Below are 16,149 nucleotides of genomic sequence, written 5' to 3'. Positions count from 1 at the left end.
GTGGAAATATATTTCCAAAATCAATGTTCTGTTCGCCAAATGTATAGAGCACTTCGTAATTTTTTTGGTGCAAATAATCGTCCATCACAGCAACTTATTCGTCGAACTATTGATAAATTTCGAAAAACATTTACTCTACTCGATGAAAAACCAACAAGACAAAAAGATCTGTACGTACAGAGGAAAATATCGGAAGCCGCAAGACCATAATAAGAGTCGTTTGGTGAATGGTGCCTAAATTAATTGAAAACCGATCCACTTTTTTATCGAAAAAATTTGTTTAGTGACGAAGCTCATTTCTTGTTAAATGGTTATCTCAACAAGCACAATTACTGTATATGGAGTAAGACCAATCCTCAGGAAATATACGGGTTTCCATTGCATCCTGGAAAATGCACTGTATGGTGTAGGTTACATGCTGGAGGCATCGTCGGTCCTTATTTTTTTTAAAACGAGGCCAGACCGCATGTTACTGTTGTCAATGGTGATAGTTACAGTTCAATAATCAGTGATTGTTTTCAAATTTGCCTGATATCGACCTGCAACAGTTTTGGTTTCAGCAGGACGATGCCAGCCATACCTCATCATGCTATCGATTTATTGAAACAACAATTTAGTGACAAAATTATTTCACTCATCAATCATTTTTATGTCGCTCACTACAGTACTAAATGACGTGAAATAGATTATTGCATTTGATCAGCTGATTTTTGTTCATTAATTAAGATTAATAAACTGCACGACCAAAGCGATTGATAGATTAATAATGAACCCATATAATTTTAATACGATACTGATAGAGTTTATACTTTGGTTAAGTTTTAAGTGAAATATTTAACGAATTGCAAGCTTCTTTTTGGTAACGGAAAATAATCCGGGCTATGTCATAGGATTATGTTATAACCCAGCAAAAACTACTGAAGATAAATCGATGAAAATTTGTATGCACGTTTTTCTTACTGTGTAAGTGTACACTAAGAATGGATTTTTTTGAAATTCCGAGAGTAAAGGGTTAAAATGGAGTAACAATGAATTTTACTAAATTCTTTTTTAATTTCTCGTTAGCAAATGACGATATCAACTTGATTTTTGATGTGTGTAATTTTCATGTGAATATCTAAAAAAAGTTGTAAATTTTTTGAGATTCGATCTTGAAAGGGGTGAAGAAAGGTAAAAAAATTTGAACAATGATTACAAATTTTCCCTGCTTCCGATTAAAGAAAATGATATTCATTCGATTTGGGCTTGCAAATACGCTTAAGATAAATATTTAAAACCCTTTTCGAGTTTTTGAATTTTAATATTTTAAGGGGTAAAAAAAGTATAAATTGTTTTTTTATATTTTTAAAGTTTTATGCTTTCGCTATTAAATCAATCTTTATGAAATATGGTAACATTGTGATGGTAATTTTTATTCGGAATTCTCATTATGTATTTTGCAATCAAAGCTGCCACGGGAAATTTAAAAACCAGTTAGTCCTGTGCTGCCAATTACGGTAGTTATCGTGTCCACAAAAAGTGAATTATATATATATATATATATATATATATATATATATATATATATATATATAAACTTTTGAACTGACGGTGGTTTTGGGGTCTGGGAGATGTGAAAAGCGAAGATAAGATATGTCGAAATTTTCCGGAAGTCGAATCATGGTACCAGTTGAAATAGGTAGCTTTCTTATGAAATCTATCTAATTGTTCAAAAATATAATGAAATAAAATAATTTGTAATTTGGGGGTTTTATCCATTTACAACCCCTTAAAATTGGATAATTTATTTGGTTTGAAAAATATATATTTTATATAAAAATAGAAACAATAATTTATTTTTAATTATTAAAGATCTTTTACTGGCTTTGAATAAAAGTCCATTTAAAACCATGACCTAGCTTATATTAGCGTAAACAACGGACCTTTAATTATTAAATACCACGTTATTTTCAAGTCATTTAAATATAAAGTGATGCGTTGATATTTAATTGTAAGCTGCAATATCTTACTCGTATTTTATTATAATATAATATTAAAATTAAACTTTTTTTTTTATAATTTATTTTAAGTGTGTATTATTCGTATTCTTTTAAAATAAATTTTGTTTTTATATGATAGGCATTTTTAATAATATATTACATTCTATTAAATGAAATGTTTTATCTCTCTTGTTTTTAAATAGATAATTTAATTTTTAAATATCAAATGTAATAATATTTTTTATTACTTTAGACCAAAACGATCGTTTATAATTCTATTTTGTAATATTTCGATATCTGAATATAAACAACAACAAATATATATATATATATATATATATATATATATATATATATATATATATACCCTATATATATATATACCCTAAGGTATTACTTCAGAGGATGAATGATGGTGTGTTTGAATGTAAATGAAGTGTAGTCTTGTACAGTCTCAGGTCTACCATTCCTGAGACATGTGGTAAATTGAATCTCAACCACCAAATAACACTTGTATCCACTATCTCTTATTCAAATCCGTAAAACGGTTATTCTTGCCTTTGCTAGGATTTGAACTTTAGAACTCTCGACTTCGAAATCAGCTGATTTGCGATGACGACTTAACCACTAGACGAACCCGGTAAGTTTACCAATTAAGCCTGCTACTCTTAAACATCTACGAAATCGAATTGTTACAGCAGTGAATTCAATAACCAGAGACCAGTTACCAATAGAAATAATTTGGGAACAATTGAAATAATTAGCTGTTACGTATAAATCTCGATTTTTACATCCTTGTACAAAGTAAAGGAAGCATTGTGATAGCGAAAAATTTTGGTTTTCTGATTTCAACGAAAATTTCCATCGGACCATCTTTAAATCCAATTTAACTTTTTTTTTGGGCGTGACATCTGTGCATGTGTATCTCGCATAACTCAAAAACAATTAGGCGTAGAATGTTGAAACTTTGGATTTAGGACTTTGTAACATCGAATTGTGCACTTCCCTTTTTGAATGCAATCGACTTGACCAAATGTGTCCAAAAATATCCACCAAAACATTTGAATTTTTGAGTTTTTCTTAACTGCAGTAATAATCCTTCATTGAGAGGTTCCAGAATTATAGCCATAAAAAATTTTAATTAATGAAATATTTGGTTATTACCAGTGTAAGGTACAACACTTCGAATCTGACTTTATTTCCTTTTTCTTTAAATAAAAAGTACATAAAATTTTATTTCATTAATAACTTCTGATTTTTTTAAAATGTTTTTTATTTTTATTATTGAATTATTATTTATTGTAAAACTTTTGTACAATCAGTGGTTAATAATGATTAATAAATCAATATTATTAAATTTAAAAACACTTGAAAAAAAATCAACGATGCTAAGGAGGGGATAAAAAAGATTTCCACTTTAAAATTAAGAAAAAATTCAAATTTACTCAATAAGACAATGGTTTCATGTGAAAAAAAGTTACGCGCGTGCTTAGCATACGACAAACCCTATCTTACAGTTCAGTAACATTTTGGTCAACCCTTGCCGTAAGGGCTGGTTATATCAAAAATTGCTTCAGACAAACGTTTTAGGTAATACTTAGAGGACTAACAACCACTTTAAACCGATTCGATACTGTGCCTATTAGGGTAAGTATGAATTTTTGTCTGCAAAACCCCATTTTTTCCACCCCCTGAGCCAATGGTTGGTTATATAAAAAAGTTTAGTTAAATAAGTTTTAGACCCTTATCCAAAGATTAGTATAAACTTTAATTGAATTCGATATTTTACTTAATAAGAAAGTAATAGTATATTTTGTTTTTTTCTGGTTTTTTTGGTTTTGGTCATTCCTTGTCGCAAGCGTTGGTATATCAAAAATTAGTTCACACAAACGTTTTTTTGTTTAGAGGACTAATAACCATTTTAAACTGATGCGATACTATGTCTATTAAGGGAGGTATGATTTTTTTTTTTTGGTTTCGAAACCCCATTTTTTTCACCCCCTGGACCAATAGTTGGTGACATCAAAAAACTTTACTTAGATAAGTTTTAAGCTCTTATTCAAAGAATAGTTAGAACTTTAAACAAATTCGATATTTTACTTAATAAGAAAGTTATAGCGATATTTCCTTTTTATTCGAAAAAGCCCCCCATTTCCACCCCTATGATTCGATTTTACCCATTAACAAACTTGAACGAGATTTTGGATCGTTATATTTTATTTATCGATTTGAAAGTGATTGGCGCACAATTACGGCAGTTATCGTGTCCACAAGAGAGTGAAATTTATATATATAAATGTATGTATAAGATTTTGAGCTGACGGTGGTTTTGAGATCTGTGGGATGTGAAACGCGAAGATGTCGAAATTTTCCGGAAATCTAATCATGGTATTAATTACATAAGGCGGCTTTCTTATGAAATCTACCTAAAATATGATGTGGACACCACATGATTTCCTTGTACGCCTATTAAATTACATATACACATTTTATTTACATATACATATTTTTTATTTATTATAATTTTTTTTTACAATCCGAGGTTAATAAATCAATATATTTAAATTAAAAAAAAATAAAAAAAGAAGAAAGGAAATGAAGCCAGATTTGAACCGATGTACCTTTTTCCCCTTAAGATCCAAGTATTTACTAATTAAAATCTTATTTAGCTATAACTCTGAAAGAAGTGAAAATAAGTACCAGTAACTATATATCGTTGAAAAGCTGTCAATGAGGGCTTATTATTGCAGTTAAGAAAAAATCAAAATCCATTTTTTTGGATTTTGGTTTTTTTTGGACGTTTGCAATCAACGGAGAAGGTGCATTAGATGTTACAACGGTCCTAAATCCAAAATTGCTACATTCTACGTCTATTCTTTTTTGAATTATGTGAGATACGTACAGACATCACCCCAAAACTATTCAAAATAGATTCAGGGATGGTCAAAATGGATATTTCCGTTGAAATCTGAATATCGAGATTTTTCGTGATTACAATACTTTCTTTACTTCGTACAAGGAAGTAAGATTAAAGGGAACGGGTTCACACTATTCCAAGAAGATCTAAAAGAACTGAAGATAATCGAAGAAATTATAAGAGAAAGGGAAATTTTAAAGAGAATATTAAAAGTTGAAAATCGAAAGTTCCAAGAAACGCCAAAACGCAAGAACAACAGATCTGAAATTTCTGAAGGAAGGAAAGAGATGTCAGAAAAAATGAAGGGGTACTTTGCATATATAAAAAAACAAAAAAATAGAAATTGCTGAAATAAATAAATGATCCAACGTGTTCCAAGGTGAACTATTAGGAAAAAAATAATGAAATTGCCGCGTTTAGCTCGGAGAAGACACATTATTTTTACGAGAAGTAGCGAAGTAGTTCGTGTCTACAGTAATTTATTCTAGAGATCGTAGTTACAGCAGTATTAATCATTATTCTATTGCTTCGGTCTAGTACAACGTTCTTTCCCGTACAGTACTTTAATGAACATTGAACTTGTCGCTTTTCGAATTTCTCTTCTTGAGGTCAAGAAAGCAAGAAACAGGTTTCATTTCTATCATTATAACGTACGTAGTACCTTGTATATACGATGAAACAGTAGGAAGTACTTGGCAGACTCGAAGACTGCTGATGTCGGTATAAGATAATAACACAGTGCGGGTTGGTTATAACCGGTTACGACTTTTATAGTATTCATTACGGTCAAGTTTATTATCATTACTTATAATGTACAGATTATTCAATCAATTTTATTTCTATGATCACACGCATTTACTAAACATCGTATGTGCATTTCTTTTATCCAACTTATAGAAAATTGTCAACGATTAATTTATTTTATTATCACAATTATTTTTTGTCGTTAATTAGAATAAACGTTTTATTAAATACAACTAATTTTCTGTTGTTTATTATAGAAGAAATTAAATGAATAAAGTTCGATAGATGAATGAATTATCTTTTAATAAACTGATTTGCTCGCTTCTGCACAAATGAAAAAAATCTGATGTGGGCACAACATCCTTGTACGCCTATTAAATTACATACACAGACGTCTAACAGGAAAGGTGACTAATTTTATATTCGTGTAACTACTACTGCGATCTGTGAACGGATGCATGAATTAACTAGCGTGGTATTCCGACAACCTTCCGTTTAAAAATTAACAGCGCTGACATCACAGTCTGCTTGTAATAACTAAAACTTTAACAGTATTTTTTGAACTTCGGTCGTAAAAGGAGCAATGGATCGACATGCAAACATTAAGTTTTGTTTTAAATTGGGTAAAAGTGCCATAGACATTTTTAAAATGATACAAACTGTTTATGTTAGTGATGCAAAGAATCGTAAAAACATTTTTAAGTGATATTAAAGGTTTCATGATGGTAGAGAGAGCATTGAAGATGATCTACGTCCAGGAATACCGTCGACAGTTCGAGTAGAAGAAAATGTACAAAAACTGGCTGAAATTCTTCGAAATGATCGTTGTGCATCTATCAGGTTAATCGAGGAATTCCTAAATCTACTGCATCGCATTCTAACGGAAAATTTGGGCAAAAAGAAGATTTGCTGTCGCTTTGCGCCCCACTTGCTCACTGACGATCAAAAAGATTGCAGAATGGAACACTGCAGATACATGCAAAGATCGGCCGTTAGGGACCTAGACTTCATATCTTGCTTCGTAACAGGCGATGAAACATGGTATTTTCAGTATTTTAGTGTTTTGATCGTTTCGACACGATTTCAGATATCCAGAGGGCTACGACCGTGGCACTGCAGGCACAATTTTTCTAACGCTTCCAGTTGTGTATTGATTCACAACGAGTTTATTTTGAACAAAAAGTCATATAAACTAAAAATAAACAACGCCTTATATTTTATTTTAAATGAGTCACCTTTCCTGTGGGTGGACTGTGTATACACATTCTTTTAAAATGAAAGGTATACAAAATTCCATTTCAGTAATAACTTACATTTTTTCATATTTTTTTTAATATTATTATTGAATTATTATTAATTTAATTTTTTTTTACAATCAGCGGTTAATAATTATTATTAATAAATCAATATATTTAAATAAATAAAAAGTTAAAAAAAGGAAATGAAGTCAGATTCGAACCGATGTGCCTTCCTCTTGTATGATTAAAATATTTCATTAATTAAAATTTAATTTGGCTATAACTCTGGAACCAATGAAAATAAGAACCATTTATGATGTATCGTTGAAAAGATTTCAATGAGAGCTTATTATTGCATTTATGAAAAAGTCCAAAATCTAGATTTTTTTTGATTTTGGACTTTTTTGACACTTTCGGTTCAGTCGATTGCAATGAAAAGCGAAGGTGCACAACTAGATATTACAACAGTCCTAAATCCAAAATTTTAACATTCTACGGCTAATCGTTTTTGAGTTGTGCGAGATACATAGGTACATACGTATAGACGTCACGACGAAATTAGTCAAAATGGATTCAGGGATGGTGAAAATGGATATTTCCGTTGAAATCTGAAAACCGAAATTTTTCACGATCACAATACTCCCTTTACTTTTTACAAGGAAGTAAAAAGTAAAATCGTTAATCGAAAGAAAAGACGGATCTTACTAACAGAAATAAACTAATGCTCAGTAAATATTTCTCATACTTTAAAAAGTTGATAACTCTGTTACAAGCATTACCAAGTTAGCAGAACTGTTGTAAGATTTTCTATTTCTTCAGCTGTTTCATCGATGAAATTAAATTTTAAATTGAGGATTCCAAGTTTTCTATTGTAATTCCAGAACAGCTGAACCGATTTTTCATTAAATAGTTATTGTTTTAATTATGAGATGGTTTTAAAAGAAAAAAACAGTTAAATGTGAAAACATCCTGTTAATATACAAAAGACATTACGCCTGTATTATAGCTAAATAAAAACTTAAATATATTTAACAGATAAAAAGTTATTAAAAAATTAAAAACCATAATTTTTCAGTTCTTCATAATTTTATTTCAATGTTTTGAAATCGGCGTTAAATTAAAAAAAAAAGTTAATAACAATGTCGGCTTCAAAAATTCGTAATTTATATTTTACAAAAGATTTTATTTTTTAATAAAGTTTTTATATGATATCGTAGTTCTTGAGTAAAAAAATGGGGTGTGGGTTTTTATGTGCATTTCTGGAAGTTTCATAATCCAGGATCCCCAGAAAACAAAAAAAGGGAGAGTAACATTCGTACATACGTACATATGTATCCTATGTGTCTTACGTGTATGAAGCTTAATAACTTTTGACTGGAAAAACCGATTTTAATGAAACATTGCACAGAGACTCGTGTATATGGGGAAATTTGTTACTTAAGTTTTGGGGATCAATATCTCCATGAGATGGGATTGTTTTTTGGAGGTCAATTTTCTCAAAATTTTTCAAACGTTAATTCTTCTTTTTATTAAGCTCAGTATTTGTGTGCATGATTATCTTACCGTTTTTTTTAATAATTTCCTTCAAAATTTTCCGTTCCCCAAAAGTCGAAAAAAGTATCTTTTTATTTATTGCATATTTTTTTTAACCGATTTTTTAAAATGTCTTACTAGGCATAGTAGTAGTGCAAGCTATCCCCAGATAAAAAGCATTGGGGGTGGGGAAGCTGATCAAAGTTTAAAAATATCGATTGTTTTATTTCAAAACCTTTTTGGTCTATTTAAACTTTTAATAAAATTAAAAATTTAAATAAACTGTTAGTAATAATTTTACAATAAAATTTCTTCATAATTCACCCCACCCAAAAAAGAAATTTTAGGTAAATTTTTACTGGTCGTACACTTTTAAGTGGATTTTTAAAAAAAATTTCTTCCATGTAAAACAGTAAACGTAGAAAAAAAATCTTATTATGTAATTTTGGTGATGGAGAAGCAGAAAAGTTTAAAAAATACAATTTTTTGAATTTAAAGGTTTTATTGGTTTATTTAAATATATAATGATAATTTTACAATAAATCATCGTAAATTACCTCAATTCAACAAAAAAAAAAAAATCTTAGGTAACTTTTTTAATGTATAATTAAATCTTACTATATTAGAATCATTAACCAAAGCCAGGAAACTATTACAGCATTTTTTTAAGGTAGCTTTTTTCAGTTATTTTACTTTTTTACTTCTATTTTTATGTAATATATGAGTGAATAAAAAAAACGGTCTCTCTCAAGAAAAAAGGGAGTAAACTAAGCGAAAAAGTTTAAAAAAAAATAAAAGTAACGAAGAGAAACTGCGTAATAAGACCACACCGATCGTATACTAAGATTCTCTGAAAAAAAGGGAATCTTTCCGCTGTCAAGCGGAAAAATAGGGAATCACTCTATGGCCATGCGCGCAACTAAAACTGTTCCTTTTTCTCTTTGATTCTAGCCTTAACTCAACATTGTACATATCATCCAAGAGATATTAAAACCTTGATATTCTTTTTTGTACACCTGGTATTTTGCTGCTAGGATGTAGCCTAACTTACTAAATTATTTCTCTGTAATAATTTTGTATCTGTAATACAAATTACACTGTTCTGTGTCGGACAAAAAGGGTCACAACTTAAAAAAAAGGTACAAATAATGAATATCGAATTTTTGCGATTACTATTGATCAGGATTTTATTACAGTAGAGACTATTAATTATTGGACAGCAATTTATTGAACCGATCGATATTATATTTTAAATAATAATTTTAAAAAGATCTTTATTATTCATCTAGTGTAACTTTGTAAATGAATGAGAATATGAGAATTCAACTAGGATTTATTAACGATCTAACCTATTGCTCTAAGTTTTTTTTAATTATTTTAACTTTCGTTTTATGAACTAAATTGAAAATGTAGATATTTAAAATTTAAATGTACGCTGTGATTTTTTTTGTACGAAAAATTAATTTCATTTAAGAGAAATTAAGTATCTTTTTTTTGGCTTCATTCATTTGATTGGTTTAATGCAGCTCTCCAAGATTCCCTACTAGTGTTAGACGTTTCATTTCAGTATACCCCCTACAATTCCTACATCCCTTACAATTTGTTTTACATATTCCAAACGTTGCCTGCCTGCACAATTTTTCTCCATCTACCTGTTCCTCCAATATTAAAGCGACTATTCCAGTTTGCCTTAATATGTGGCCTGTAAGTCCGTCTCTTCTTTTAACTATATTTTTCGAAGTGCTTCTTTTTTCATCGATCTGCAGCAACACCTCTTCGTTTGTCACTTTATCCACCCATCTGATTTTTAACATTCTCTTATAGCACTGCATTTCAAAAGCTTCTAATATTTTCTTCTCAGGTACTCCGATCGTCCAAGTTTCACTTCCATATAAAGCTACGCTCCAAACATACTTTCAAAAATGTTTTCCTGACGTTTAAATAAATCTTTGATGTAAACAAATTATATTTCTGACTGAAGGCTCGTTTCGCCTGTGCTCTTCGGCATTTTATATCGCTCTTGTTTCGTCCATCTTTAGTAATTCTACTTCTCAAATAACAGAATTCTTTTACCTCCGTAATCTTTTCTCTTCGTATTTTTATATTCATTGGTCCAACTGCATTATTTCTACTACATTTCAATACTTTCATTTAGTTCTTGTTTATTTTCATGTGGTAGTTCTTATGTAGGACTTCGACCGTGCCATTGATTGTTTCTTCTAAATCTTTTTTACTCTCGGCTAGAATTACTATGTCATCAGCAAATTGTAGCCCTTTATCTTTTCACCTTGCACTGTTACTCCGGATCTAAGTTCTTTATAAGTTCGTAAGGTAAGTGTAAGTATAAGTTCGTGCAATTTTCTCTTAAACTACGGTATGTAGTTAAACTTACTAAGTAATAAAATTAGTAAATTGTTATTTTTTGGGAAAAAACATATTACTGATAATATTATTATGTATAAATGATTTGCTTTTTGTCTATCTGTTCCGATTTTCTTATGTTACATATGAAGCATTCGAATTTAAATTGATTTATTATCAAACAAATTTAAAATACAGAATAATCGCAAAGAAAATTATATTAGATGGTTTGGGACTGAAAATGAAATATTGTTATCTATTTTCAGGGAATGTTATTAACGGTCAAAAACCACACACTCATGAGTAATTACATCTAGAAATTTTCCGGATTAGTCTCCCAGTTAGTGAAGCCATTACAGATTAAAACATTTTACAAATTCAATAATTGAAACCTATTTACATTCAATTTATTTATAATAAAATCATTAGCTATTAAACTAATTATAACTAAAGTATCGGGTCAGCCTGTGACAGATACAGATCCTTTTGAGGTATACCAAATGATTAAATTAGTAATATCAGATTATAGAGGGGTACCCAAGGAATATAAAAAAAATAGTTTTATTTACATAAACGATTAAATTCTTAGTAAAATTAGTACAATAAATTGAAAAATAAATTAAATAGAATCTATGTTTACATGTTAAATATTTAATCTTAAAGAAGATATTGATTAACGGAGGTAAACTAGTCTGTAGAACAAATTTAGTCGGTGATACTTGGAAAAGAATAAAATGGTAAAATGAATCGGTGAAACAGAAAATAAAAGAAAAGAAAGAAGCTTGAATGCGATATATGAGGAATAAACTCGTAGATGATTGGAACGAGTATGTTTAAAAAAGAAATGAGGCAAAACAAAAAGTAAAGGGAGCAGAGTTAAGGGAGTGTTTTTAGGCGTGATATGGAAGAGTAGTACAGGTTGAATAATAGAAAGTTTTGACAGATCGTTAAAAATATGAAATGGAAGTTTGGAAAACGGATAAGAAATATAACGGATAGGAATGGCGATTTGAGAACAGATGAATTCTTTAGACCTGGAAAGAATATAATGAGAATATTTTCAAGGGAACTAAAGAACAGGTCCAGTAGTTGAGATGCGGTTTGAAGTTGAGGAAGAAAGAGAAATAACGCTTAGTGAGGTCCTGAATGCTATAAAGGAAATGAAATCAGGAAAGTCTCCTGGGTATGATGGAATATGCCCAGTTTCTATTAATCTTAGAGAAAAATAGGTAGAAAATTGGATTGCGGAAAGTGTGCAGCGAGTCACGGCTTGAGAAGAGAATTCCAAAAGACTGGGAAATGAACCTGATTATTCCAATCCACAAGAAGGGCAGCGCTATGAAAATTATAGGACAAAATGTCTGTCATCGGTGGTTCTAAAAATGATAGTCGTATTCTTAAAAACGGGGTGAGGATAGAATCAGAGGAGAAGTTAGAAGATGAGCAAACTGTTTTAGAAGGACCAACAAATTATACGTTATATACTTCCCTAAATGGCTGAATGGCTAAAAAATAAGACACTGAGCAGTAGGAAAGAAATAGGTATAGGATTTCTTAATCTAAAGGCTGTTTTCGATACAGTTCCAAGATACGACTTACGGAAGGGTATGGAAGGAAAAAATTGAAGCTTCAGATATTAAATCTTTGACCACAGAAATTGAACCTTTGAATCGAAATGTGGGAACTGAGTTAGAATAGGTGGTGAAAGTCAGCAATATAGTAAAGTAAGTTAGCAATATAATGGTTTAATATTGGTAAAATTGTGAAGCAGGGAGGCAGTCTGAGTTCGTTTCTGTTTTATTGTGCTGATCAATGGCATTATAAGATAGTGTAAGAAGCAATCAAACAGAAATTACATCGAGAATTGGAGAATGAAACCTGTGAATATCCAATCACTTATGTAAACGGGTGATGTGGCAATGTTAGCAATGAATCAGGACTTAGAAACTTCGGTAACTGAATACCAAATTTTTTTCACACTTGTGTATGCAATAGAAATTCATAACTAATATATACATAATATACAAAGATACGCGTCTAATTAGGTAGACTTGTATAAAATAAACCTGTTACAAAATAAAATAAAAGAGAAATAGTTTCTAATTCCAAGTTTGTGAATTTTTTATTTTAGTCGGCCAATTTTTAAAAAAATTATATATTCTAAAATTTGTTATTGCCACCGACAAAACAAACGTAAATACAGTAATCAGATACTGCATTTTTTATTGCTACAGTAATTTATATATATATATACGTTAGGTAGGTTTATTTTCTTTCATTCATATAATCTGTAAAATGAAATTACACAAGAAATTTCATAATTTACAACTATAAATATGAAAGATGTAATTTTAATGTATTTTCTACCGAGATTAAAATTGATGTTTGCAGTAATGATGGCAAAATTTTTGTAAATGTGATAGATACGTATCTACCCATTGATGTATGTTTGATCAAAGAATATTATGCGATCGCCTGAAGCTTTATGGTTTTTTTTTTAAATGGCAGTGAAAGTTACGAAACTATGAATGACTTTACAAAAAAAAAAAAAAAAACCTTAAAATTATCAATTGAGTGGTTAATTTTATGTTATATTATGTTTAACAAATTGAGGTGTTTTAGGCGTCATATACGCTTCTTTAGTAAGATGAGATTTAGAATCTAATTTATAGTTTTACTTTCTCGATTGTTATATACAAAACTTAACGAAAAATTAAAGGAATAAATATCGCTCTGCGTAATAAAATGTTATACCTTCACAGTTTTTTTCATTTCTCAATTTTTGAATCTCCCTATGGTAAAAAAAAACTTTTCCGATATCGATTACAAGATTATGTTTTTTGTGTATATATGAAGAAGCACCGGTTTTCTTAAATGTGGTATTGTAAATTTACAATTTTTTTTTCAATTTTTAAGTTTTAATTTTCTAGGTTTCATTCTATTTTATGAGTTCTAAAATTTCTTTTAAATTTTTCATTTTATTTTTTTTGTAAATTTTTTATTTATTTTTCCTTTACTATTTATTATTTACCATTTACCTTTACTTTACTATTTACGTTGAAATTCTGATGAATTAAGATTTACAAATTTAATTACTTGAAATAATGTCTTATTTTTGCGTTTATGGAAGTGCATTTTTTATGGTAGATCCCTTTAGTTATTCCTTATGGTCTTTCCATTTTTTCTAATCCACTTTTTTGGATCATTACTATTAAATTTTTCTTCTTTTTTGATTTTCTAGAGTTTGAATTTAACGAATTCGGTTCATTCTTTATATTTGTCATGAATTTAGTTTTTTGTTTGGATTTTCTGATCCGGTTTTTCCACTACTTCTGCTGAAAAAATTAAAGTTCTATGCGGTGGCCGCACGGTTTATTTTATTAGATTTGAATAAGGCGTAGTGCAATCGATAAATTTCGATCGCCAGCGCTTTTTCATCAGGCTACTGCCATCTTATAATTTGTGTTTCACTCCTCTTAAGTAAATTAATAAAATAAATAAAAAAAACTGTCACAGTGAGTGCTTCAGAAGGGTGGATTTCCAGTTTTAGTTAAGAAAAAACGGATGTTGGAATTCTTTAATGACTTTTAAAAATAATATTGCTTTCGGTGTTTTAGCTAGCTTTCGGTGCATTTAGGTATATTTCATAAGAAAGCTAGCTATTGGGTAGATTTCATAAGAAAGCTACGTATTGTGATGAGTGCCATGATTCGACTTCCGGAAAATTTCGACAAATCTTTGGGTTTCATATCCCCCAGACTTCAAAACTACCGTCAGTTCAAAAGTTTTACACTGAAATATATATATATATATATATATCACTTTATTGTGGACACGATAACTGTTGTAATTTTGCGCCAATCACTTTCAAATTGAACATAAAATATAACGATCCAAAATTTTGGTCGAGTTCGTTAATGGCCGAAATCGGACCATGAGGACCATGAGGCCGAAATCGAATCGGAAATGGGAGGGCTTTTTCGAAAAAAAATATCACTATAACTTTCCTATTAAGTAAAATATCGATTCCGTTTAAAATTCCTACTATTTTTTGGATAAAGGTCTAAAACGTATGTAAGTTTTTTGACATCACCAACCATTGGCTCAGGGGATGGAAAAAATGGGGTTTCGAAGGCAAAAAATCATACCCCACCTAACAGGTACAGTATCGAATCGGTTTAAAGTGGTAGTTAGTCCTCTAAACATTACCTAAAACCTTTTCTGAAACAATTTTCGAATGACAATTCTTTACGGCAAGAGATGATCAAAATTTTGCTGGAATCGTAAGAAGATGGGGCTTTTCGTATGCTAAACATGTGAAAATTTTTTTCACGTACAACCATTGTTGTATTGAGTAAATTACAAATTTTCTTAACTTTTAGGCGGAATTTTTTTTTATCCTCTATTTAGCACCGGTGAAATCTACCTCCTACTTCTGGTGAGCCGTGAGGGATTATTTTTTCTCCTTTTTACATAGTTGTTGAGTTGTGACTGCATCAGTTAATTAACACTGCTAATTGCCAACAACCCAGTTTGATACTGTAACTTATAATTTGTATGGTTTTTGAGCAGAGCTCACAAAAGAGAAAAGGTTTAAATTGATCCAAAACTATTAAAACTTCAGAACAAATTTTTGTTTCTCCTTTTCCTTCATACTAGATTGCATTTTGGATTACTACGAAACTGAAGTTTTATAGCGAAACTAGTTCGCAATGGGAGATCTGATTTGGGTTACAAACTTGATGTTTTGGGATCATTGGGAAATCAACTCGTCCCTGATGAAGCTCGGTAAGATATAATTTTGGCTTTCTAATATGCCACATTTTAAGATACGATATGAATTTCTTGAAAACACACAAAACGCAGTTTTTTGCCTACAACTACGGTTCTTGTGAACAGATTCGCTTGAAAATAAATAGCGTTCTGTTTCCAATAGGTTTATACATCATCGTGCTAAATTTCATCAAAATCGGCTGGGATTTGCGTCCGGTAGAGTGGATGAAAATATGTTATATATACATACGTACATGCGTGTGTATATCAACGCCACAAAATTATTTTCAGGATACAGGGCGTAGTGGCGATTTCTACAAATGTTTTGGAAATCCGCTAAAAAGTTATAAGATGAATAATATTCCTGCTGTATGACGTCATTCTTCTTTTCTTAATGCAAAGCGAATTATTTTATTACTATAAAAACAATTACTTACCGAGGCTAAAATGTAATCGTTTATAAGATATTATTGATTAAAAAACTAATGGATTACAAAATGCTGCGTTAATGGTTTTCTATGATCGTTTACCGATCTTTATAATATTTATTTATTAATTTACTTTATCGCATATAAAATAAAGAACATTAAAGTTTGATTCTTAT

The 16,149-nt window shown here is 30.0% G+C and overlaps 1 protein-coding gene across 1 annotated transcript in view; it reads right to left on the bottom strand.

Annotated features, from left to right (window-relative positions):
* Nucleotides 1–16,149, bottom strand: part of LOC142330643 (uncharacterized) — a 152,044-nt gene that overhangs the window by 52,248 nt on the left and 83,647 nt on the right. The window lies entirely within an intron of this gene.

This window comes from Lycorma delicatula, chromosome 9, assembly GCF_047948215.1.
Source record: "Lycorma delicatula isolate Av1 chromosome 9, ASM4794821v1, whole genome shotgun sequence".
In the NCBI taxonomy this organism is placed as follows: domain Eukaryota; kingdom Metazoa; phylum Arthropoda; class Insecta; order Hemiptera; family Fulgoridae; genus Lycorma; species Lycorma delicatula.
The sequence above is the reverse complement of the archived record's forward strand: the minus strand, read 5'-3'. Positions and strand labels throughout refer to the sequence as shown.